The 26,841-nt window shown below is 42.3% G+C and overlaps 1 long non-coding RNA gene across 1 annotated transcript in view; it reads right to left on the bottom strand.

The window, feature by feature from the left end:
* The window catches only part of LOC131262568 (uncharacterized), a 174,424-nt gene that overhangs the window by 130,944 nt on the left and 16,639 nt on the right, over window positions 1-26,841 (bottom strand). The window lies entirely within an intron of this gene.

The raw sequence follows: 26,841 nt of genomic DNA, 5'->3' as shown, positions 1-26,841 counted from the left end.
GCCATCTCGCTTCTGTCCACTAGAAAGCAGCCTACGAAACTTCGGTTTTTACCCCTCTTCGCCGTGCTCCATTTCCCTCGTCCATCAATTCTTCCGAGTCACCCATTTTTACTTCGCCAGACCCGATAGAGGATCCTCCTCTCCACCTCCGTCCATTACCGCGTCTATCAACGCAGTCGGGCCAGCGAGGTGGAAGAATTGTCGTTGTTTTAAAGTTTCCGATTCCCCACCTCGTCCCAACACCGCCGCTTCAGGTTCCACACACCCGGTCCTCGAATGTTCGCTCCGGCAGTTCGAACTGCCGATAGCTTTCTAGATTCAAAACTTTGGCAACGGCCGCGATCGATTTTTCAAATCAATTGATTGATTTTCAACTGATAATACAACCGTTTACAACGTTTGCACGTTGTTATCCTCAAAATATTTGGTGAATTTATCGTGATGCGGAAAATGTTTGCTCGCAGATCAGACAATAAGAAATCTAACATGAAAAACATTTGCTTTGCAGATGAGAAACATAACTTGAACTTGTCGCTACAAGATCCATGTTATTCACTGGAAAGTCAACCACCTTATTTGAATGAGCGGGAAATTACTTTTTTTTACAATTCATATCGCGTCACAAAATCACAAAAAAAATGCTCACCATTTTGCCAAATACCTGATCGATTTAATATTCAAAATTTCATAAAGTAATCAATCCGAAATAGTTCGATTCACATGGTCAACGAACATCTAATCAAAACGCACGACGTATCGGTGGGTAAAACAAAACCGATGCAGAGCTTTGATAAAACGCTGCTGCGAACGAAACGCTGCAGCGACTGCGAAGAAAGCGAAAGAAAAGCGAACAGGCAAAAGCAAAACCGCACGCCCGCTGGCCATTGTTTATGTTGCAGTTTTAACGGCGGGAGGAATCCACTATCAAATAGCCTAACCGGTAGCGCGCTTTACTCTAGAACTTTTCACACCCTCCCTGGTTCAATCACTCGATTCGTATCCAAAAATAGAAATGAACTGGCCAGTCAAAGCATTCATTCAGAACCCTACAGCTGACCATCCGTTCTGGTAGTAGAAACGTGTGATAAGAAACAGGGAAAGAAAGCGTGTGCGTGGGTGTGTGGGTGGGGCGTAGCTTTTTGTTTTTTTTATCAATCTGCTTCGGGTGCTGAAGTGCTGACTTCCCGCTTACAAGCGAGATATCCGGAACCGACGATCGCAGCCGATCTGCGACGGAGAATTCCCATACAAATTCTCTCAATTTTTCGGGCTGGGTGTGAGTGTAGCTTTTTGTTTTTTTTTTAATCTGCTTCGGGTGCTGAAGTGCTGACTTCCCGCTTACAAGCGAGCTATCCGGAACCGACGATCGCAGCCGATCTGCGACGGAGAATTCCCATACAAATTCTCTCAATTCTGCGGGCTGGGTTGCTATGTGGGTATCAACACGAGACGCTCCATTGCAAACAATTATACGGCAGGTCACCCCCGAAACACTGCTCGAAGTAAAGCCAGCCAAATTGTGGCTCAATCGGGACACGAATATTCAGAAAGATTTGGTTGGAAATTGCCGAAGCAAAATCGAAGTTGCCGCAGCAAAAACGAAAAATGGAGGCCCCTTTCGGGGCCTTTGCTCTTTTTCTCTTCTCTTCCTTCTACACATTCTCATGTCTCGAGCTGTTTACGCGGACTTGAACCGCGTTGTTTCCACTCCGGTCTCTGCGCACCTACCGCAAGACCGTCGCTCTTTGTTGAGAACGGTGTGCTAAAGGCCCAATATATAATTATATTATACTCAGCTATCCTGCACGAACCGCAGCATTGAATTGAGTTATATAAACGCTGAGCCGCGAGATAAGCTCTAGCGAAGCTTCGTGAAGCTGCAGCGTCGAGTAAATCTTCCTTCTGCGTTCAGCCGCCTACCGGATCGGTCGTTTTGATACATTTACAGTTTTTCAGATGATATCATAACCGTAGCAGTATTTATTCCAACTGCAGCACTTGATATTCCAACAGCGTCAGTTGATTTTATAACGCAATCATGTTTATTATAACTGTGTCAGTTGAAATCAGAATCGTAGCAGTTGATATTATAATCCTGCGTACAGCAGGTTGAACGAAGTACGTAACTAATGCGTATAAACGAGTGTCGCGCGAATGACAGCCCAAAGTTGATCAATGTATCAGGTGGACTCATCTTGAATAAAACACTTTGATTTAATTAAAAAAACAATTCAAAAAATTTTTCATCTGCATGCCGATTGGTATTATTTTCACTAGCGAGCAGATTCCTCAGTTAGTAGAGACCAACGAGAGCTGCTTCTTAGGGCAACCGTTTAAAGTAGCAATGGCAACATGATAGTTTATTATAGTGTTGTGTCAAATCCACTTCAATATGCGTGCCATGACAATGCTATGAGCCCACCTCTCTCAGGAGTCACCTTATGGCAGTCAACATACGACAGGCAAACTGTGAACAGTACAACAGCCAACAGAAGACAGGTGTAAGTTTATTCAAAAATTATTTGATGGTGTTTTTCTTATAACCAAAAAACATTAAGTTTTTAATTAAATTAGTTATAATCAAAATTAGTCAAATCAGTTATTGTAAACAATCGTAAGAAGAAGTAAACAAGATGTGTAGTTTCATAGTAAGATAGTATGGAGCTGAGATCTGTTGTTGATTTCATTTGTACTTCTGGGTATTCTACCAAACAGAACATAAAGAAAAGATTGTCTTTTGCTACATTAGCTTCATAGTAAGATACGAATCATAAGAGTGAATGAAGAGGAAATGAATAAGACGATTTAGAAAAACTTGTCAATTAACACATACAACGATTACCCTTAGCAATGGAGGAATTTGAAAATCAACTGTATCCAATCGGCATGGACGAATCAACGGCTGAATATGAAGTGGAACCAGTGGCTGGACCATCCCGACGCCAGGTTGTAAGAAGGAGTGGTCCCGAAAGTCAAATCAGAAAAAGGACGACAACCACTAACGCCGATAGAGAGCGGATTGTGAACGCATATTTAAACGGCAGTAACGTAAAAACAATAAGCGAATTGTTTGACATCAAACTTCCGACCGTATACCATATCCTTCAAGTCTACAAAAAAACTGGCAAAATAGAGGCTGCAAAACGTGGTGGAAATCATGCAAAAATACTATCCGGGGATATTATATCAAGCATCCAAAAGTGGATCGATGAGGACTGCACTATTACATTACAACAACTATCAGATAAGATTTGGGAGATGTTTAATGTTCGTGCAAGCAAGTCCACCATAGCCCGACAGATCAAAGGATTCAATTATACCCTAAAACGGCTTCACTTAATACCAGAGCGCCGGAATAATCATGACACCGTTCAGCAAAGAAAGGAATATGCGACCCGGTTGTATGATAATATTCATGAATTTTCGGATGCAGGAATGGTATTTGTAGATGAAGTAGGATTTAATGTTTCCATGAGGACCTCCATGGGACGATCAGCAAAAGGGAGTCCAGCAGTTACCGTTGTCCCAGCGATCCGTTCCAGAAACATATCCATTGTCTGTGCAATGAACAAAAATGGTATTTTACATTTTGTTATCCACCATAGAGCTATCAATCGTGAAAGTTTCAAAAATTTTATCATTGAGCTCAAAGAAATACTCCGCTCAAAAAATATTAATCGTTCTGCAATAGTCATGGACAACGTTCCATTTCATAAAAGTACCGAAGTTAAAGAAGCAATAGATGACGAAGAAGATCTTGCCGTTTATTTACCACCTTACTCTCCATTCCTAAACCCCATAGAAAATTTATTCAGCAAGTGGAAAAATTCAGTACGAAGATCGAACCCACAGAACGAAGAGGAACTTATGCTGGCTATAGAAAATAGTGCCAGGACAATTACGTCCGAAGACTGTGAAGGTTATATAAAAAATATGTGGAATTATGTATCCCGATGCTTCCGAGGAGAAGAAATTTTTGATTAGCAATATTTAGAGTTAGTTTAGTTGTTGAAGCTATGGATTCTATTACGTTCCTTTAAGTTAAATGTTTCATGAAATGTTTTTTTTTACAATCTTGAGCTATTTTATGTTATGAAATGTTACTGAATTTATTTTTAGCATTAAGTTTTGCTTTTGTAACATTTAAGGTTGAACTTCATTTGATATTTGAATTTAAATGTTATGGGCCGCTGCTCATATTAAAAGACTTTTTTCAAGGTTGTGTTTAAATATGCAATGAAATAGTATTTACAAAATGCGTGTCTGAACTAATAAAAAAATATGAATTTGCCGTTTAGTCTTTGCTTCCAGGGGGGATTTTGCTCGGGCACACAGCTATTGACTAGTTAGTGGTTCCAATCTATTCTCAGTGCCCAACACAGGCCAGCCTCTGCTCCTCTCTCCACATGGTTTGCAGCTTCGTCGCCATCCATCGCATTCCTGTTCCAACTACTTCCAAGTTTTCCTCAGAGGCACACATCACACTCCGTTAGGTTTCCCGTCCTTAACAATGCTTCACATCTCTGCGCCATCTTCACGCGTTCGTCGCGAAAATTACGGAGCAAATAAGCTAGTCCATTGAAAAATAATTTAGTGCCGATGATAGGTTTAATTTCTACTGATCTTAATAAATATTATTATTACTTTTAATAAAAATCAACCTGTAAAATGTTCACAGAACAGATTTCAGCTATCTAAGCTTCAAAATTGAAATCAAATGTAAACTTTTTGGGCTTACGCTTAGTGCACCCGTCTTTTTAAATGTAAACACCAGCGTCATTCGCGCGACACACGTTTATACGCATTAGTTACGTACTTCGTTCAACCTGCTGTACGCAGGATTATAATATCAACTGCTACGATTCTGATTTCAACTGACACAGTTATAATAAACATGATTGCGTTATAAAATCAACTGACGCTGTTGGAATATCATGTGCTGCAGTTGGAATAAATACTGCAACGGTTATGATATCATCTGAAAAACCCTGTAAGTAATAAACCCTTCCTATCGTGACCCACGACTATAATTGGCGCAGCCGGTAAAATAGTTAACGTAGGGCGATTTGTGGTGCCGCCGTTCCAATAGACATAACCTTCACACCGTTTGGTAATCGTGAACAAAGAAGCAGAGCAAAAGGGCTCATCTCCTAATGTGGAGAGAAAATATTAGTGAAGAATCTGACGACGTTATCTCCGAAACTAAATCATTGGAATCCATCGATTATCTTCCTTCTGCTTGTGAAATTCCAATTGAAAATCTTTCTATGACGGAAACAATGGAAGCAAGTAACGGTAATATGGAGCTCGTATATGCGTAAGTGAGAGAATTAACTAACGCGTTATCTGCCATGAGTGCAAAGTTAGTAGAACACGAAAAATTACTAGGTGAAAAAAAAACTAGTGCCACGCAAGAAACAAGTGTTGTTTGTACAGAAAATCTCTTCAAGATTCCCGATCCTATAAAAATGCTACCGACGTTTAACGGAAACAGAAAACACGTGGTAGCCTGGCTGAATACAACCGAAGAAACACTAGCCGTTTTCAAGGACGTTGTGTCAGAAAAGTTGTACAAAATGTACTTTCAAGCAGTTTTGAACAAAATAGAAGGGCAAGCTAGAGATGTGCTTTGTGTAAACGGGTACCCGTCGAGTTTTGGAGAGCTGAGAGACATTTTAATCAATGCTCTCACGGACAAAAGGGACTTGTCGTCGTATAATTGCCAATTATGGCATAACCGAATGGAGGGTACTATCGAAGAACATTTTAAGAAAACGAAGCAAATAGTGTTTAACATCAAAGGAATAGCTAAACAAAATGTAAAGTACAATTTACATTGGGAAGCAATTAACGATTTCATCGACGAATATAGCTTGGCAGCGTACATGAGTGGCTTGAAAAAACCGTACTTTAGCTTTGTTCAAGCAGCATGTCCTAAAAGTATAGATGAAGCTCTTGCGTTTTTGTGTAAATTTTCATCTAAAGAGATGAATAGAACCTTACGTCACAGCTCAGGGCAATCTGATAAAAACAGCTACGCTGGCAGACAATTTAAAAATACCCTTGCGAACGAACGCAAAACGGATGGCAGAAATTCGACCGACCAGCCGATGGAGGTAGACTCAGTTAGAAGTCGTCTCACCTTAAATAAAAGAACAGTAAATAATAACGAAACAATTCAAGAGGAAGAGGAAGAACAGTTTGTAAAATTTTGGCAGGCTCTACCCTCAACAGAGGACGGTTGAAAAATTTTATCCCATATATCGAGTGTGTTAACTCTATTTCTGGAGAAGTGATTAAATTATTAATTGATACTGGTGCAAATAAGAACATCCTCCGGCCCGGAGTGATAAAAAAAATTAATGAGGCTTCTCCTTCAGTTATAAAAAATATTAACGGAGAATTTCGGGTTAATAAAATCGGACGAGCCAATCTGCTAGGTAATAAATTACCTATCCAATCCTATTATGAATTGGATTTTCATAAATTTTTTGATGGAATATTAGGGTCCGAGTACATGTCCGAAACTGCAGCCAAAATTGATTTCGAAAAAGAAACTGTGTCAATTCTAACAACAATTTTTCCGTTTAAGAAATACTATCCATCTGTGAAGGTTTATCATCATATTGCTACAATTGACACCACTAAGGATGGGGAATGGTTTGTCCCTACGTTTCAAAAACTTGTTGGCGGTATTTATGTAGAACCAGGACTCTATAAATCGAGTAAAAGTAAATGTACCATAAAAATTATTTCCACTTCTCCGACAAAACCAGAAAATCTAGGACGTTTTGGATTGATAGTCAATAACTTCGAGGCAATAACTCCCATCCCTCTTCATAAGGAAGGCAGTTTACACAGAAAAGAATTGGAAAACATAGTTCGTACAAAACACTTATCGGATTATGAGCGAAACGAACTATTGAATATAATTCATGCGAATCAAGGAGTGCTTTTAAAACCCAATGAAAAATTGACTGCTTCCAACATAGTTAAACACAAGATAATCACAAAGGATGAGGAACCTACTTATACAAAAAGCTACAGATATCCTCATAACTTAAAACATGACGTGGAAGAGCAAATCAGAGAACTATTAGAAAACGGCATAATTTCCCCATCTAGTAGTCCATACTCGTCACCTGTATGGGTTGTACCCAAAAAACAGGATGCATCCGGAAAAAAGAAAATACGAGTAGTAATAGACTACCGAAAGCTAAACGACAAAACGGTAAATGATAAATTTCCAATGCCACATATAGAGGAAATTTTAGACAACCTAGGCAAATCATGTTATTTTACTACGTTAGACCTTAAATCTGGGTTCCATCAAATCGAGATGGATCCATTGTATCGTGAGAAAACAGCTTTTAGCACCTCAACCGGGCACTATGAGTTTAATAGAATGCCGTTTGGGTTTAAAAATGCCCCGGCCACTTTCCAGCGAGCAATGAACAGCGTTCTTACCGATTTAATAGGAAAAGTTTGTTTTGTTTATCTGGACGACATAATAGTAATCGGTAAAGATTTAACGTCTCATTTGAAAAATCTATCAACTGTATTGAAACGCCTGGCATCGTTTAACTTAAAAATACAGCTCGATAAGTGCGAATTTATGCGTAGAGAAACCGAGTTTTTGGGACATATTATTACACCCCAAGGAATAAGGCCCAACCCAGACAAAGTTAAGAAAATTTTAGAATGGAGCATTCCTAAAACAAAGAAAGAAGTCAAACAATTTCTTGGGCTTGCAGGTTTTTACCGCAAATTTATTAAAGACTTCTCCAAAATTACGCGACCCTTATCTAGTTGTTTAAAGAAAGACGCAAAGCTAGATGTAGGTAATGAGGAATATTTAAAAGCATTCGAAAATCTGAAGACCATACTATCATCAGATCAAGTGTTAGCCTTCCCTGATTTTGAGGAACCATTCATTGTTACAACGGATGCCAGTAACCACGCATTAGGGGCTGTGCTATCATAAATACAATGCGGTCAAGAAAAGCCGATTGCATTCTGTTAGGACTTGTCCTAACGAGCGCGGATAAAAAGAAACTAAAAGGATTTATGGGTGCGCTTACTAGAGCGGACCAAAAATTTAGCCTTTATTTCTCGTAAAATTCATTCGCGACTGGCCATTTTTGCCCCGACTTCCCTTATTTATAAACTCGACCCGGAGGCGATGGCCGACCTCAAGGGTCATCGATCGGCGATCAGTCAGCTGATCGCCGAAGTTCCCTTTTTCGGTGTTGTCATCATCTGGTCGGTTTATCTTTTCTGAGCCGAATTGACAGCTGGTGTTGGGAATGAAAAACTGTTCCTAACACATTCGGTAGCAGAACGTTGAATGATACTGAACAGCGGTATTCAACAACCGAAAAGGAGGCTTTAGCGATTGTCTGGGCCGTTGAAAAATATAAGCCATACCTTTATGGTCGCAAGTTCACGCTTGTAACGGACCATAAACCATTAGTTTTCATTAAGTCTTGCTCCAAAAATGCAAAAATATTGCGATGGCGCTTAGAATTAGAAAATTATGAATTTGAGATTAAGTACAAGGAAGGAAAGGCAAACGTAGTTGCGGATGCACTTAGTAGGAAACCGATGGATGAAATTTTGGTGAACACAAATACGAGACAATCTGTTTATCCACATCCTTCTACTAGTACGAAAGCTGATTCAACTAGTAACACTGTACATTCAGCGAAAACGTCAGGGGACTACTACATACATCATACAGAAAGACCAATCAATTATTTTAAAAATCAAATAGTTTTTCAACATGGAGAAGAAAATTCTGAAATACAAGAAACTCCATTCCCACTCTTTAAAAGGTCTGTAATAACGAGACGAGCATTTGAGGAGAGTGATATACATGAAATACTGCTCAGATTACATAACGGCAGGCAATCTGCAATACATGCCCCGAACACATTGTTATCTCTTGTTCAACAAGTTTATAAAAAGTATTTTCATAAAAAAGGGCATTTTGTACTCACATCAATAAAAGTAGAAGATGTAACAATAGAACAACGCCAAGATGATATTGTCAGAAAAGAACACGAGAGAGCCCATCGCGGTATACGAGAAGTTGAGCAGCAAATAAGGAGAGCATATTTTTTTCCAAACATGTTAAGCAAAATACGTAAATTTAATAATTCTTGTACGTTTTGCTTCGAACACAAGTATGAACGTAAGCCATACAATATTAAAATCACGCCTAGGCCAATCGAATCGGCACCATTTCATAGAATTCACGTTGATATTTTTGGCATTGACAAAAATTATTACTTAACCATAATATGCTTTTTTTCAAAACATCTGCAAGCCATTAAAATAAATTCCAGAAATACCACAGATATCCAAGCAGCATTAAGCCAATATTTCTCCAATTTTGGAATTCCAAGAACGATCGTATGTGATCATGAAAATTCATTTAAAAGTATTCAGCTCTCTGATTTTTTGGGCAAATTGGATATCAGCGTCGATTTTGCATCATCGTCAGAATCAAATGGACAAATTGAAAAAACACATAGCACTTTGATTGAATTATATAACACTAATAAGCATAAGTTCCCAGATTTAAGCTCTGACGCAACGTTCCCTTTGATAATAGCAATGTACAACGAAACAATACATTCTGCTACTGGGTTTGCACCAAATGAAATAATTTTTAACAAAACAAATGCGATTGATCCTGTGGAAAAAAATCAAACGGCAAATACCCTATTTACGAAAGTTTCTAAAAATTAAAAAAAAGCGTATGAATACATGAGTAGGAATAACCCCAAAAGAGAGAATCCCCCGAAAGTGAATATAAATGAACCTGTGTACATTAAGAGAGGCACTAGGAAAAAATTAGATTCTAGGTTTATTAGATATAACTGTAAAGCAGAGAATGATAAAACTATAACAACCATTCGGAATATCAAAAGGAATAAGGAAAAATTGAAGCGAATTAGGAAAACCTAGGGTAGTTTTTTGTCTTAAGATTTTATTATTAAAATAGAATAAGAGTTGTACGTATTATAACGTTTTATGAAAAAAATCATCTTTCACATCGACTGGCCGAGGACGTCCGTCTTCCACCCCCGGGAGGAATTATATTATACTCAGCTATCCTGCACGAACCGCAGCATTGAATTGAGTTGTATAAACGCTGAGCCGCGAGATAAGCTCAAGCGAAGCTTCGTGAAGCTGTAGCGTCGAGTAGATCTTCCTTCTGCGTTCAGCCGCCTACCGGATCGGTCGTTTTGATAAGTAATAAACCCTTCCTATCGTGACCCACGACTATAATTATATATCTACTGCGTAGCCGTTTGTATGGCAATTGCTATGTGGGTATCAACACGAGACGCTCCATTGCAAACAATTATACGGCAGGTCAGTGGACGAGAAGTGGAGCATCTTGAAACGAAGTAACGTATGTGCAAATTGTTGTCAGCACAACAACCAGATCGCCCAAAATCGACCCTATCATGATCAATAGCCTCACGGCCACGACAGCTGAAAAATAATTTTCACCCGAAAAAAACCGGTTTTTTTTCGCTTCAACACCGTTTTCACGACGTTCACCATGGCCGGGCTCTTTATCGTAGGGCACTCACAACACTGTCTTTTATCAGAAGATTTTGGATGAAATTGATAATTCTTTAATTAATATATCAAATAAACGTTCAATATTTGCTAGACTCGGTGATAATACGCACCACGGCAGAACAGTTTGCTTAGATTTGAACTGTCAAAACATTTTCACCCTTTTTTCGCTACTATTTTCGTGGTCCATCCACAGATTTTGAAAAACTTTTTCGGCACTCACAGTCGCGAAAAAGTGAGTGCCGAAAAAGTTTTTCGCCTCTCGTGGCCGTGAGGCTAAAGAAAAAAGAAGTGTGTGAGGCGGTAAAGCGCCAAGTTACATCAACTTTGCGCGATGCCACCACCACTACATTGAGAGCCCCTCCTGTACCGAAGGTTATCATTGAGAAGCCTTCGCCGGTGAGTGCTAAGGAGAAGGGGAGTGAGAGCTTTGCTACAGTAGTGGCCAAAAAAAGTGGGGCAGATAATAGTTTGAAAAATAAGGTTCAAACTATTATTAGTAATTTCGACGTGGGAAGAGCTAATACCAAGCCCACAGCAACCAAGAGTGTTGTGAAGGAGGCTGGCTCTGGGCCCAAAAAAGGTAAAACAGACGTGGCTAAAGTGGCAGAGCAAAAACTCTCCAAGTCTTTAGTAATTGTACCGAAGGTGGATCAATCTTGCGACAAGACAAGAGTTGATCTACGCGCCCGTTTGGATCCGAGGAAGCAGCAGGTTTCGGACTTCCGTAATGGTAGAAAAGGTCAGGTTTTTGTACAGTGTCCTGCATCCGCGTTAGATGAAGTTAGCAAGGAGGTGCAGTCCAAACTCGGGGATGCTTATTCCGTTCGTTTACCGTTGTCCAGAGTAAGGATAATGGGAATGACGGAGAAGTATTCTGGTGAGGATGTGATAGCACTTCTGAAGGAACAGAATGCAGGGATCCCGTTCGCGACACTGGAGCTTGTTGGAATGTACGAAAGTAGGTTCTACAAGTACCAGAAGTACAATGTCGCGATCGATGTAGACAAGGAATCGGCACAATGTCTAGAGGACCTCAAAAAGGTCAAAATAGGTTTTGACAGTTGTGCGATAAGCACTTCTGTTCATGTATTGCGATGTTTCCGGTGCGGGCAGTTTGGGCACAAGAGCACCGAGTGCAATAAGGAGGAAGCCTGCTCTAGGTGCAGTGGTGCACACAGGACGTCGGAATGTAAGTCGGCGGCCTTAAAATGTGTGAACTGCGTGTTGGCGGGTTCAATGGGGAGCACGGAACATGCTGCTTTTAGTAGCGAGTGCCCCATATACAAAAAACAGGTATCAAAGATTGCTAAGCATTCCCAATAGCAGAGATTGCTGGGGATAGGACAGCGATATGAAATCATGTATTGCAATGTCGCTGGCCTATCGTCAAGCTATGTTCTGTTACGCGACTCGGTAGAAAGGATGCAACCCGCGTTGGTCCTTCTATCTGAGACGCATATAACGGAGTGCGAAGCATTTGATCAGTTTAGTATACCGGGGTACAGGGCCGACACAGGGGGGGTTGCAGTTTATGCTGGGAACTCGGTTGCCTTGAAGGTGATTCTAAACGAGTCGCTGGAAGGCAACTGGTTTTTGGGGTTTACTGTGACTCGAGGCATGGCGGCTGCAAACTATGGCGTTCTGTATCACTCACCTAGTTCAAGTGACTCACGATTTGTCGAAATTCTGGAGGACTGGTTAGACAGATTTCTAGATTTTGGCAAGCGTAATGTCTTGGTTGGGGACTTCAACATTGATTGGTTCAATGATGTGAGGTCCGAAAAATTGAAGAAACTTATGGACTCGGTGTGCCTGAACCAGAAGGTTAGTGCAGCTACCCGTATTACGAAGAATAGCAGGACATTGATTGACCATGTGTATTGCAACACAGACTCAATTAGCGTGGTAACAGATGCTTGTGCAAAAATATCTGATCATGAAACTTTGCTTTTAAACTTGAATGATGAACGTTTCAGGACAGTTCAAAAACAAGTTAAATGCTGGAATAGGTACTCTAAAGAGGGTCTTTGTCAGGCAGTCACTTTGGGTCTACAGAGGGAAACTACAAATTTCCATGAAGCTGCAGATCTATTGAAGGATACACTAGAGAGTGCTATGAATAGTTTAGTTTATGAAAGGACCGTGGAGACTAGATACTCTGGCAGATGGTATACGTTGGCTCTGGAACGTCTAAAGCGGAAAAGAGACAAAGTGTACAAAAAATTTGTTCGGACTAATCTGGCTTCACATTGGTGTGAGTACACTAAGCTAAGAAACGAGTACAGTAGGTCTTTAAAAACTACTCGTGAGGAATACTTCTGTTACGAACGGACGATATGTTTCGTTCATTTTTTAGGATTTCGCTTAACCGAATTATGCAAGAAATTAAATTTGAAGGAATGTAGGTAGAATACCCCCTTTAAAGTGCGACGAGATCGCCAGGCGCAGAAAATCGCGCCGGAAACATATTTTTTATGTTTTACGATAGGGACCCTTCGGAAGAACTTGCGCGCTTAACTGAAATCTACAACGATAAAGATCGTGTTTCCAACGCCCGTTAATTTAGGACAGCGCGAAGGATACGAGAATAAGGATAAGCGGCGATAACCGATAACGCGGTACCAACGGGACAGCCCGTAAACCTCGCTAGGCTTAGATCTTACATGTAAACTCTCGGTACGTTCGCGATCGTGATCCTAAATAAACACGATAAGGAAAGGATACGACGCGTCGGTACCAAGAGGTTTAGGCGATGCGTGTGGTCGACTAACGAAATGAAACGAAGATAAGACCCACGCAACGATGCGTTCGAAAGCGAGATCAGGCTAAGATCATAAACATCGGGACTCGCAAGGATTCCAAAAAAAAAAAAAAAAACTTAAGTAAACGAGATAAAATCCAGGTCGCAATTTCCACGCGGAAAGAGTAGAATAGAAGATCGCGTAACGAGGATCGAACCGTACCAGGAAATCTCGCATGTTAGAGCGAGATCCTCTATCTCGCTTACGTTCATTAGAAGATAAGGAGCGTTTTAGTATATAAGCGCTCAAAACTTTGAATAAATCTGTTATTTTCACCAGCACTCTTGTTTCAACCACCGAGCAGTGCAGACGTGTTTGCAGCAACCTACCTCCAGCATTCAGTGCAGTGAAAGTGCTTGTGAAAATCAGTCGTGTTTTCAGCTACCTGCCTCGAGCATACAGCTTCAAGTACCTGTGAAAGTGACTTTACCTGTGAGTGTGTACAAGTACCTGTGAGTTTGAGAGTGACGGAAGTGAATCTCTGAAGGTGGAATTTTGGACGGACTCTAACATTTGTGTGGTGAAAAGAAAATTTTCTCCAAGTCACTGACACCCGCCCAGGATATGGCGGGTCATACACCGCCTTGGGGAGATCCTTCTCCCCGAGAAAATCAACGTGGACGCCTAGCACCGGAATGGATGGACCCGAAAGGAGTAAATGGCGAACTCCTTTACTTAATCCTACAAGCACCAGAAGGACTCCAGCTGCCGAAAAACCCGTTCCTCATCAGCAAAAGTTTAACCAGCATTGTAGGCGATATGGAACCCTGCGCTCCGATCAACAAAGGAACCAGGTATTTATTAAAAACCAGATCTAAGAACCAATTTGACAAACTACAGACAATCACGCAGCTATCGGACAATACCCCCGTACTGATCACGGAACACCCATTTTTAAACCGCGTGCAATGTGTCATCACATGCCCGGAACTGTGCGGACTAGAAGACGAGGAAATCCTGAAAAACCTAGTGGACCAAAAAGTGACAGTAGTACGACGATTCCTACGACGAAACAATACCGAAACGACAAAAACCAACTCATTTTTACTGACGGTAGACTCAGTAGTTGTTCCCACGACCATTCGTATTGGACTCCTACAAGTCAAAACTCGGACCTACTATCCAAGACCAATGCAATGCTTCAACTGCGCCAAATTTGGCCACAGCAAAGCAAAATGCCCGTCGCCTGTTCCAGTTTGCAAAAACTGTAACCAGGACGAGCACGGCAATTGTAACGCTGCCCCAAAATGTAAAAACTGCGGAGGAGAGAATAACTCTCTGAGTCGCTCCTGTTCGCATTACATAAACGAACAAAGCATCATCAACATTAAAATTGACCGTGGAATTACTTATTTCGAAGCAAGGAAAATACACGAAGAACAAAAACAAAAATCTTTAAACAACCGACTTGACGCATCGAAGACAATCGACCCACGAGACAAGCAAATCTCCGAACTCACTTCCTTGGTAGCAGCCCTCCAACTGCAAATAAAAACACTTACGGAAAAACTCGAACAAAACAACACAACCACCGAAACTGAAGACACTGAAGAATCCGACGAAGAGATGTCCACCGCGACATCTGACTCCGAAACTTCAAACTCCACCTCGAACAATACACAGGAACACGAAACGAAAACAACCCAAAAACGCAGAAACACCCGACCAAACTCATCCGAAGAAGACCTTCGCTTAACGAACAAAAAATCACAGAAACTTGCACCCAAACAAAGCGACACCCAAAACACTCCCAAGAAAGACACCAAAAAGAACAAAAAGCGGAACGGCTAACAAACACACACGAGTTAGACTCAAAGAAACGACCCTAGCAAGCCCCAAGACACATTCTAACGGACCTACGCTCTTAAACAAACTATCTGAATAAGAAAACAACCCCCTTTTTAAAAATGACAAACAAATTAGCACTACAATGGAACATACGTAGCATCAACTCGAATATTAACAACCTCCTACTTTTAATTGACAAACATTCACCGATAATTATATCATTACAAGAAGCATACCCCCGAAGACACATAAACAACAATTACAAATGGTATTTCAAAGAATCCAATCCACCCCATCACAATGTCTGCCTAGGCATACACAAAGACTATCCTCACAAAACACTCAACACCAACACAGACCTCCCTGCCGTAGCAGTACAACTAAAATGCCCAATCAAAGCCACCTTCATCAGCATCTATCTCCAAAACCAAAACATTCCTAATCTCAACTCAAAACTACAAGACCTAATAGACAAAGTTCCCAAACCAGTCGTCTTTCTTGGAGATTTCAACAGTCATCATCCCATTTGGGGTGGTAGCCATATCACGCCACGCGGGAGGGTGATAGTTGATTTTTCCATCAGAAATGACCTCATAATAACCAATCCAAACAAACCTACCAGAATCTCATCACACAACGGACATCAAAGCACACTCGACTTGGCAATACTATCCTCCCAATTAACACAACAACTACAAACAGACGTAGAAACCGACACGCATGGCAGCGATCATTTCCCTGTCATGCTGCAACTCAAAGACAATCCTTCCGAATCCCAACTTCGCCCAAAGTACATATATCAACAAGCCGACTGGACTGGTTACCAACATGAAATAGACTTTTGCACAACTTATCAACAAAACTGGACAGCAGATCAATTTACAAATCTCATTCAACAAACAGCAAATAGATTCATTCCCCAAAGTTCCAACAAACCAAGAAAACGACGCAACCCCTGGTGGAATGCGGACGTAGCCCAAGCCGTAAAATCCCGTAGAAAAGCCCTAAGGATGCTCCGTCGAGCAACCAAAAACAACCCTCCAACAACCCCTCACATCCTAGCTTTAGCAGAAACATATCGGACAGCCAACAAACAAGCAAAAATAATTACAGAAAAGGCAAAAGAAGACTCTCGAGGACGTTTCGTTGAAGAAATAAACCCAGACATGACCTGTCAAGAAATGTGGCAACGGGTTTCTCTCCTCAACGGAACTTACAAAAAACCCAAACCAATCCTTTACCTGAATAACACGTACACCACAGACCCAGCAGTAATAGCAGAAACTTTCAACGAACATTTTTACAATACCTCGTCTACCCAACAATACTCAATCCCATTCCAAAGAACCAAACAGACAGCAGAACTCCACGAACTCAATTTTCCTACCCAAACGAACGCTCCCTACAACAAACCTTTCGACGCTGCAGAACTTACCTGGGCACTCTACAAGTGCAAAGGAAAGTCTGCAGGACCAGACGACATCGGCTACCCACTGCTCCAAAATCTACCCCACTCAGGAAAACTGACCCTCTTATCCATATACAACGACATCTGGCACACTGGCAATATACCCTCGAACTGGAAAAATAGTTTAATAGTCCCCATACCCAAACCAGACAAAAACCCACACGAAGCAACAAACTATCGCCCCATATCACTCTTAAACTGCGTAGGAAAAGTGCTAGAGAGAATGGTAAATCGTCGTTTGGTTTACATTCTCGAAAGCCAAAACCTGCTCAGCGACGCTCAGCACGCTTATCGTGCAGGGCGCGGTACAGAATCCTACTTCGCCTCATTAGAAACAATAATCCAGAAATCTTTTTCCAAAAATGAACACATCTCCTGTGCAACAATAGACATCTCCAAGGCTTTTGATCGAGCATGGAGATACCCGATTTTAGATCAGTTATCGCGCTGGGGCATCGGAGGAAACCTTGCTTCCTTCATCTCCAGCTTTCTCTCAGACCGAACCTTTCAGACAATAATAGGAAACACCCGATCATCAGTAAGACAGTTAGAAAATGGTGTCCCTCAAGGCGCCATTCTCTCCCCTACACTATTCAACATCACAACACAGACACTTATAAACTCACTCCCAGAAAACATCACGCCACTCATATACGCCGACGATATCCTTCTGATAGCTACCGGCTCAACACCGAAACAAACACAACAATCTCTTCAGAAAGGACTCAACAAATTACAACAGTGGTCCCGCTTCACGGGCTACGACATTTCCCCTGAGAAAAGCAAAATTATTTGTTTTTCCCAATTTTCTGCCCGCCGCTCAAAACCACTATACATCAATAACACCAGAATTCCTAACGTAACAAAAACCAAAATTCTAGGAGTAGTCATTGACTCAACTCTTAGCTTCATACCACACACTCAATATCTCCAATCTTCCACCAAAAACAAACTACAGCTGTTCAAGTATCTAGGCTGCGGTAAAAAGCGAGCTTCTCGCGAAACCCTGCTGAAGATCATGAACGGCTGGCTTGTTCCGAAAATACTATTTGGCGCCGAACTCTACTCTAGAGGCGGCCCCAACATCCAAAACAAAGTAGAGAAAATATACAACCAGGCCCTGAGACAAATCTCAGGAGCTTTCCGCACCAGTCCCATACCTTCGTTAATCTGCGAATCCGGACAGCTCCCTTTCAGTCACATTTTACTCAATAGACTAGTATCAGCACAAGCACGACTCAACGAGAAAAATTTCCCAGCTCAGCCCCTCACCAACAGAACCAAAACCCTCTTCAAACAAATTACCACCAAAGAACTCTTAGAAATAGAAAAACTAAACAGACTCAAAGACAGACCCTGGAACGCAACAAAACCCAACATAGACTGGACAATGAAAGACATTAAAAAGGACAACTACAACCCCACCATTGCTCAACAACTCTTCCAGCAGCTCATCAATGGCAAGTACAAAACACATCACCACATCTACACAGACGGTTCCGTTCAAGCGAATGAAACCGAATGTGGAATATACTCGGAAACTACATCTAGCAGTCTTAAACTCAATAATAATTTATCGATCTTTTCCGCAGAAGCTTTAGCCCTCCTAATAGCAGCCGATGAGGCCACAATAGACAACAAAGCTAACGTTATATTTACAGATTCCGCAAGCGCACTTCAAGCAATAGAAAAAGGAACATCAAGACATCCCTACATACAATCCATAGACGAACACCTAGCCACTCGGAACATCACCCTTTGCTGGATACCGAGTCACATGGGAATCGCTGGAAACGAAGCCGCCGACCGATTGGCGAACGAAGGTCGAGCGAAACCGGACACCATCGAGACACCCTTCCCGAAGAGAGACCTCCTCCGCTGGGCCCAAGACGAAGTACGCTCATCTTGGGAACGCAAATGGAGATCGCTCATCGACGCCAAACTTCACAGCATCAAACCAACCACACTACCATGGAATGACACACCCAAACCACGCGACCAACGGATCCTCACCCGCATCAGAATAGGACACACCCGACTGACTCATAGCTACCTTTTCACGAAGAACAGCCCACCACCAATGTGCATCACCTGTGGATGCCAGCTCACCGTCAATCATATCATAGTTGAATGCAGAGCCCATACTACAGCCAGACAGCAATTCAACATCCCACTTAACATAGAATCCGCCCTCAGCAACGACCCCACAAGCGAAGACAACATCATACAATTTTTGAAAGAAATTAAAATATATAAAGAAATTTAACAGAAAGGAAAGAATAAATAAAAATGAAAAACAAACCTAATCTTAAATTTAAATTAAGGCAATATTGTTCCCCTCCCCACCCAATCCTTTCCTTAAACTATCCCATGATTCCAAACATTTCCCTAATATGAAACTTTAATTTAAGATAGAGATGAATGTCGCCGTTAAGGCGCAAAATCTCTTTAATAAAAAAAAAAAAAAAAAAATAATAATATTTTCACCAGGACACCTACGAGTAAAGTACCCGAAATTCTTTACTCCAAGCACCGAAAATCCGAAATACCCCGAAACCCTTCCAAGCTTACGCTAGATTCTGCTCTGTTCAGCGGCACGTCACGCTGCAGACCGGCTTCTCGTAAGAACCTTCCTAAAAAACTTAGAGAAAATTCCGAAGGCTTCTCTCCGATGTCGGCACGTCACGGCTCGGACGGAACTTTAGAAAATTCGACAAGTTTCCCGCTTTCTGCGTGGTCCTCTCCGTTGTCGGCACGTCACGACTCGGACCGGTCATACTAAGGCATCCCAATTCCTCGTCCAAAAAGAGTTAGGATAACTCGCGAAACACCTCTCCGTTCAGCGGCACGTCACGCTGCGGACCGGGTTCTCGATTTGCCCTAACTTCAGATCTCCGTATCACACGCTGTTTGCACCGTTGTTGGCACGTCACAACACGGGCCGAACACGTTGATACCGAAATCGAAGGACTTCCAAATCCGGCGAAAATTCTCGCGTGAGAAACGACGACGCACTCGGTCGGGTTCACCTTCGCGCCCGCTCGGACAACCGCCTCGTTACAACTTCTGTTACGGACGGACGATATGTTTCGTTCGTGATACCAACGGATAGGAAATTTCACCCCCGACCGCGAGTAAAGAAAAAAAACAATGTATAAGAAAGTAGAGAAAATGGGAAAAGACATAGGTCAACATTCTCCCGTCACAAGCCAAGAAAGGTTAGGACAAGAAGGTCATAACAAAGAAAGAAGATGCGAGAATGACGTAAGTAGGAAAACCCGAAATATTTGATGTTTTCCAGATGGAAAACTATGCGTACATAGCAAGTAGGAATACAATCGTGAGCATTGAAGCCGCGTGGGATCTTTTAGGAATAAGCGACAATGCATGATGTCGCAAGAGAACGAGCATGCATGAGCTCGAGAGACCAAAAAAGGTCAATTAGAAACCACAATGTTTCACACGATTGATAAACTTACGAACCCCAGCATAGCCACGTCAACGTGACGATAACCAGACGCCCCACGCGATGAAGGGTTAAAATCTTAGCGCGATCAACGTGATCGAGCAACGAAGCGTCACATGGGTTGATATCGATCGACGCTGCAACCCCTCGCTTTCTCATTAGGAGAAAGTGAGACGTTTAGGAAAAAAGGACGCGTGACAGGAGCAGAATACCGCGTAACTTTCTCACGATACGCAGGGGGCAATCTGGAATTACAGCGAGATCTTCTATCTTCTTTACACTTATTGATCAAATGTAACCGAAATAGTTTATAAGCGCTCGAAAATTTGAATAAACTAGTTATTTTCACCAGGACACCTACGAGTAAAGTACCGAAATTCTTGCTCAAGTTCTAAATCCGAAATACCCCGAAACCCTTCCAATCTTACGCTCGATTCTGCTCTGTTCAGCGGCACGTCACGCTGCAGACCGGCTTCTCGTAAGAACCTTCCTAAAAAACTTAGAGAAAATCCTGAAGGCTTCTCTCCGACGTCGGCAAGTCACGGCTCGGACGGAACTTTAGAAGATTCAATAAGTTTCCCGCTTCTGCGAGGTCCTCTCCGCTGCCGGCAAGTCACGGCTCGGACCGGTCACGCTGACAAGCATTCCCAACTCCTTGTCCGAAAAGAGTTAAGGACAATTCGCGGAACACCTCTCCGTTCAGCGGCACGTCACGCTGCGGACCGGGTTCTCGGTTTCCCTTAACTTTAGATCAAGGTATCACTCGCTGTTTGCACCGTTGTTGGCACGTCACAACACGGGCCGAACACGTTGATACCGAAATCGACGGACCTCCAAATCCGGTGAAGATTCTCGCGTTAGGAACGACGACGCACTCAGTTGAGTTTACCTTCGCGCTCGGCTGGACAATCCGCTTCGTTACAACTTCAATAGGGAAATTAGCAAGCATCAGGGTAATAGTAGGGAACTTTGGAAACTTCTTAAAAGCATGTTAAAACCCGACGAGAATACAGCTTCATGTGTGAAATTCGATAATTTCGAGTCCGATGAGGCGGTGATCGCAGCAGGGTTCAACAACTTTTTTGTGAATAGCGTCACACTTGTTAACAGCAACATTCCGACGGTAGACGAACCAGTCGAGCTGAGACAAGTTGATGCTCCCAGGCATAGATTTTCTTTTCAACCAATAGACATGAGCAAGCTTAGGCAGATATGTTTTGACCTGACCAAAACGGCAGGAATAGGGAATGTAAATGCAAAAACTTTGCAGGATTGCTTTCATGTAGCGGGGGAGACGCCCCTGGATTTGATTAACCAATCGATGGAGAGGGGTGTTTTTCCGGAGACATGGAAGGAGTCATTGGTTGTACCTATTCCAAAGCTGACTGGAGCTATCAAAGCGGAAGAGTTCCGCCCCATCAACATGCTTCACACTGTCGAAAAGGTCCTGGAGGTTGTTATCAAAGACCAATTGGTGCAATACCTGGACCAGACCGGCCTGCTGGCCCGGGAGCAGTCGGGATATCGGGAAGGACATTCCTGTGAAACTGCGCTGAACCTGGTGCGTGCGAAGTGGAAGGGGTTGATGGACAGTGGACAGCCGGTGCTTGCAGTTTTCTTGGATCTAAAGCGGGCATTTGAAACAATATCGAGACCCTTGTTGCTCACAACACTTCCACGATTCGGTATTGAGGGGAAGGAACTCAGTTGGTTCAGCGATTATCTGACAGGTAGAACCCAGAGGACAATTTTCAAAAAATCTGTTTCAGATCCCATTGAAAACACCCTTGAGGTTCCACAAGGAAGTGTTCTTGGACCAATTTTGTTTATCATGTATATAAATGACATGAAGCAGGTCTTACGTTCCTGCGAGATAAATCTTTTTGCTGATGACACAGTAATATTTATATCGCGAAAGGACGTGAAACAGGCAGAGTCCCTTTTAAATGCAGACTTGGTGGCTCTGGATGGCTGGTTGAAATACAAGAAACTCACATTAAACATTAGTAAAACACACTACATGGTGATATCGAGGAGGGAGTGGATCGGATCCATTGCCATCAACACGGAACCAATTGACCGAGTCTCCCAGGTGAAATATTTGGGAGTCATTCTTGACGACGGACTTACATTCAGTGCACATATTGATGGGGTCATCGCTAAGGTGGCAAAGAAGTGTGGGGTGATAAGTAGACTGGGGAACAACCTAAATTTTTTTGGGAAAGTTCACCTCTACAAATCAATTATCTCACCACGTTTTGATTTTTGTCCATCAATATTGTTCCTCGGCAATCGGACACAGCTCAAAAGGTTGCAAAAAGTGCAAAATAGGGTAATGAGGTTAGTGTTGTGTTGTAGTCGGTACACGCCGTCTGCTGTTATGCTGGATGTCCTGCAATGGATGTCGGTAGAGCAGCGGATAGTGTATCACACTATGATACTAATATTCAAACTCCTGAGGGGCTTGTTACCGGGGTACCTTGGAGAAAGAGTAGTTAGGGGTTCTGACGTTCACCGGTACAACACTCGAAGGGCTCATGATCCTAGAACGTCGAACTTTTCAACAGTATTTGCTAGAAATTCTTTGTTTTGTAAAGGTATACAATGGTATAACAGCATGCCTAGAGAGATTGCCGAGGCTGCAAACGTTCGCGAGTTCAAGCGCTTGTGTGCCGTATACGTTAAGCAGGTTGTTAAGTAGCACCCAGTAGAATGTGTAATGTCTCGTAGTTGTCTATTGTGAAAATTTAATGTTTGTAAGCATCGCACTTGTCATCACGATCTCACAGATGATGATGATGAGATTTTTGTTTTGCAAATTTAAATGTAAATAAAAAAAAAATGGAACAACATATCTTTGAGACACGCGCGCGTAAAAGTGGAAATTTGAAGTTGATCTTTCTGTAGGAACTGCATCAGTCGCTCTTGTGCAATCACGTGGCAGGCGCCTCGAATTCATCCATTGATGATATTTTCGACGTGACCAACTGTTTCACGGATAAGGTTTGCTTAATTTGCCAATCCTGGAAAGTGGTAACTCCCCTCCATATGTTGGATAAGGGAGATACCGGCTACACGAATAGGAGAGAGCATTTTTTGGGCGTGCACTCCGGAGAGCGGTTCCACGACTCCTGTCTTATGGAAGTTGTGCTAACCGCTGTACGCAAGGAAAAGAGAGCTGACTGGTCTTTTTCGTGAAGGGTCACTTTGATCCCACCACTTCGTGACTTGCCTTGGATATTGCTTACAAATATCTTATGATAACTCCGCCATTCTCAAACCTGTGTTGGGGTAAGAGGTGGGACTCATCATCATCATCATCATCATCATGGACAAACGGGAATACCCATGAAGAGAAAAATAGTCAAACGGCCGACTTAAAAATGGAAGGTACAAACGGAATGGTGTTCGATATCAAGGGGTTGCGAAGCGTGGACGAACTCGACCTCCCGCTTCAAACTGTAGACGCGAATATGTTAGCAAAGAGATATGCACATTTAACACTAGAATCCAAATTGGGGTCATTTCACTAGAATCCAAATTGGAATTCAATTTTGGGGTTAGAATCCAAATTGGGGGCAATGTATTCTAGTGTTAAGAGGGATAAAGCTCGAGAGCTACAAGAATGCACTACCTACGGTGCTTCTTGGACTGCCGCACTCCCATCTCATACGCGGAACTAGCCACCGAGAGGGAAAGCCTTACGAGCCGATTGCACAAGAAACCCGACTAGGATGGGTAGTGTTTGGGGGAGATCAGAGTTTTAAATCAAAGACCAACTTGTTTATGGTCCAAGAAAAGGAGAAACTAAAAGAAAATTATTTAAATCAGCTTACGTGGGGACACTTTTCGACAGAAGAGTTCAGAATGAACCCTACTCCGAACAAATCCCCGAAACAGAAAGAAAGAGCTCGCGCCACAGTGAACTACCTCAAGGATCAAGAAATCTCTTTCAAGCACATTTTTTCAAGCGTTTCATTTGAAGACGTAAAATCGACTAAAAAGGACGAAGTTGTCACGTCAAAAGAGACCAAGCCAGTGCACACTACGAAGACACTAGAAAAAACTGACTGGAGTGTCATCAACACCGACTGGTGTTCAAATTGGAATCGACTGAAACGATCACTAGCCATAGGACTAAAATACATCGAATGGCTAAAGGCAAAAGCCACAGGTACCGCATTTTCTACAGTAATCCGTATCAGAGCTGGACAGGGCCGAAATGCTTCTCCTAAAGAAGGCCCAGTGGGAAAAGTATACAACCGAAATGACTCAGCTTTCCTTAGGAAACGCGATCAATAGCCGCAGTTCCATTCGCAGGCTCAATCCCATAATAGACGAAAAAGGGGTACTTAGATCCAAACGCAGACAGGAACGCATAGAGTTTCTGAAGTACGATGCAAAAATGCCGATCATACTTCCAAAAATGCACCATGTAACTAACCTTATTTTGGCGAGAAAACCGTGGAAACGGTGGGTAACTGAATATCTACCGAAACTCTCCGAACGAGAGAAACGGGGCAGCCCATCAAAACCACTAACAGTAGGTAAAGATGTTACCTTCCCGGACGAACAGAAAAAGGGGAAGTGGGTCAAGGGAATAGTCTGCGAAGTATTCCCTGGGAAAGACAGACAGATTAGATCCGCACGCATTAGAGTTGGAGACCTAGAGGTTACGAAGCCTACAGTAAAATTAGCCATCCTAGACGTTCAAAGGGGTGAAGAAGAAAACAAAACAACGCAAGAAAACAATAATACTAAAGATAGGGAAAACAAGACATTTCCACATTGGGGAAGAAAACGTCGTATAGACATACAAGCCATTAAAGATAGAGCTGCCGAACTTGAAGCTATCGTCCCCAAAAAGAAACCCAGAAAATCAATTCGGGCAGCAAAATGGAAAAATTATTGTTACTTGTCTCCTCCGGATAAATAGAGTAGAAATCAGCCTAACGTATAGCATCAAAAGCGAAGTCTTCAGAACGAATTTCAAATCTCAGGCCTACCTGTCTAATCTAATACAAAAGCAAACCGAAAACACTAAAGGCATTTCGAAGATAGTAATAATATCAGTGACCTCGGCTATGATCGGCGCTGTACTTATAACGACAATGATAATAATTAAATTAAAAGCACGAGCCAAGCGCACCTTAAAACCACCACCCTTTAGAGCCCCCGAAGAATACGAATTGTAACTCCTCTACGCGGATTTACGGGGGTGGGGATGTCGCCAACGGAAGCAAAACCATCGACGAGGCGCATCGCCAGTAGGTCAGCCAGTAGGGTCTGAAAAGGCGGTTTCGCCGACGGACGCGAAACCGCCGACGAGGCGCATCGCCAGTAGGACGGTCGATAGGAGCCGGACAAAATGCCGACCAAGTAAATCAGTAAACCGGGCAAAAAACCAACTGTAACTAGGTTATGAATGACTATATAAGCTTAAACAGATGACCAATAAAGTGAGTATTCGATAAACGACAACTCGCCTATTAGCTCCTTCGTCGGTAAAAGTGCCACCCGTCGAGGGAAACGCGTCAAGCGTAACACCGAACCTTTAACACGTTGACTGCCACGCTTATTTTGGTCGTGTTTACCTGCAGGTCAAACTTTTTCTTCATGCAATATCGCTCACTATCATTTTTGATAGCCATGGCCTGCTGGGAAGTGCACAGGTGCTCGAAGCGCACACACACAGCTCGGCAATTGATATTTTTCTGGTGTTTTGCCTTTAAAACCATATTGTTTATTTCTATTAACGTTATTATTAAATATATAGCGCCTCAAGATTTCTCCAATAACCGGCTTACGTTTTAGCAGCGCGACTGCATCCGTCTCATTCACCCAATAGACACGCAATGACATTTAGCTAAAGAGACAAAGCGATTCACATGTGATTCAATAAACAAAAACCTTCCACTAAAACAGCTTGTAACTTTTTTGATACCACAGTTATTTTAAAATCAACCACAAATTAAGCTAGACAGGAGATGAAACTATGTAACTACCAAAGGATTTGTAGGTAAGAGTTGTCATTTCAAAGATATAGTACTTCAAAAATCATGGTAGGTGGCTATCAAAACTGATAGCCATGGCCCCCAGGAAACATCATTGGCTATCAAAAATGATAGCCATGGCAGTCAACGTGTTAAACCACCAAACCTCCACAACCTTGTTTGGTCATGCCTGCCCCGTTAAGGGCTTACGAAACTTTTTACCCTATGTGTACGTGGATAGTCAGTCCTCTCGTACAGGGGAGGGTCCGGTCTCGGTTGGGATTCGAAACCACGCCGTCGAGGTGGTGAGCCCCGGCGCTACCGCTCGGCTGTCGCGGACCCCCATTCCCGAAAGATCCCGCGGGTACATTACGCGTAATGTATCGTGAATTGAAACGTGAGCTTTTCAAATATTGAAAAATTGACTACATATATGCGAGTGTTCCTGCAAATCTGTTCAGAGCCGTAAACGTTTTTTCTACAGGATAGCTAGGATTTAGAAAAGGACAAATTTCTCCTGCTATTTGCCAGATTTACAATTTTGGCTGCCTAATGCTAATGACTCCAGCTGGACCATTGTGCTCATACAAATTAATTGAGCATGTTGAAAATGAAAACGAAGCCGTGAAATTCAGTGGAATTTCAAAACATTCTTTGGACTTGCTTGATATACCGAGATTTACCTGATCTGCTTAAAGATGGTATTGTTATGTGTCGACATCATCA

The sequence above is a fragment of the Anopheles coustani genome, chromosome 2 (assembly GCF_943734705.1).
Source record: "Anopheles coustani chromosome 2, idAnoCousDA_361_x.2, whole genome shotgun sequence".
Taxonomy (NCBI): domain Eukaryota; kingdom Metazoa; phylum Arthropoda; class Insecta; order Diptera; family Culicidae; genus Anopheles; species Anopheles coustani.
This window is presented reverse-complemented; position numbering and strand designations above follow the sequence as displayed.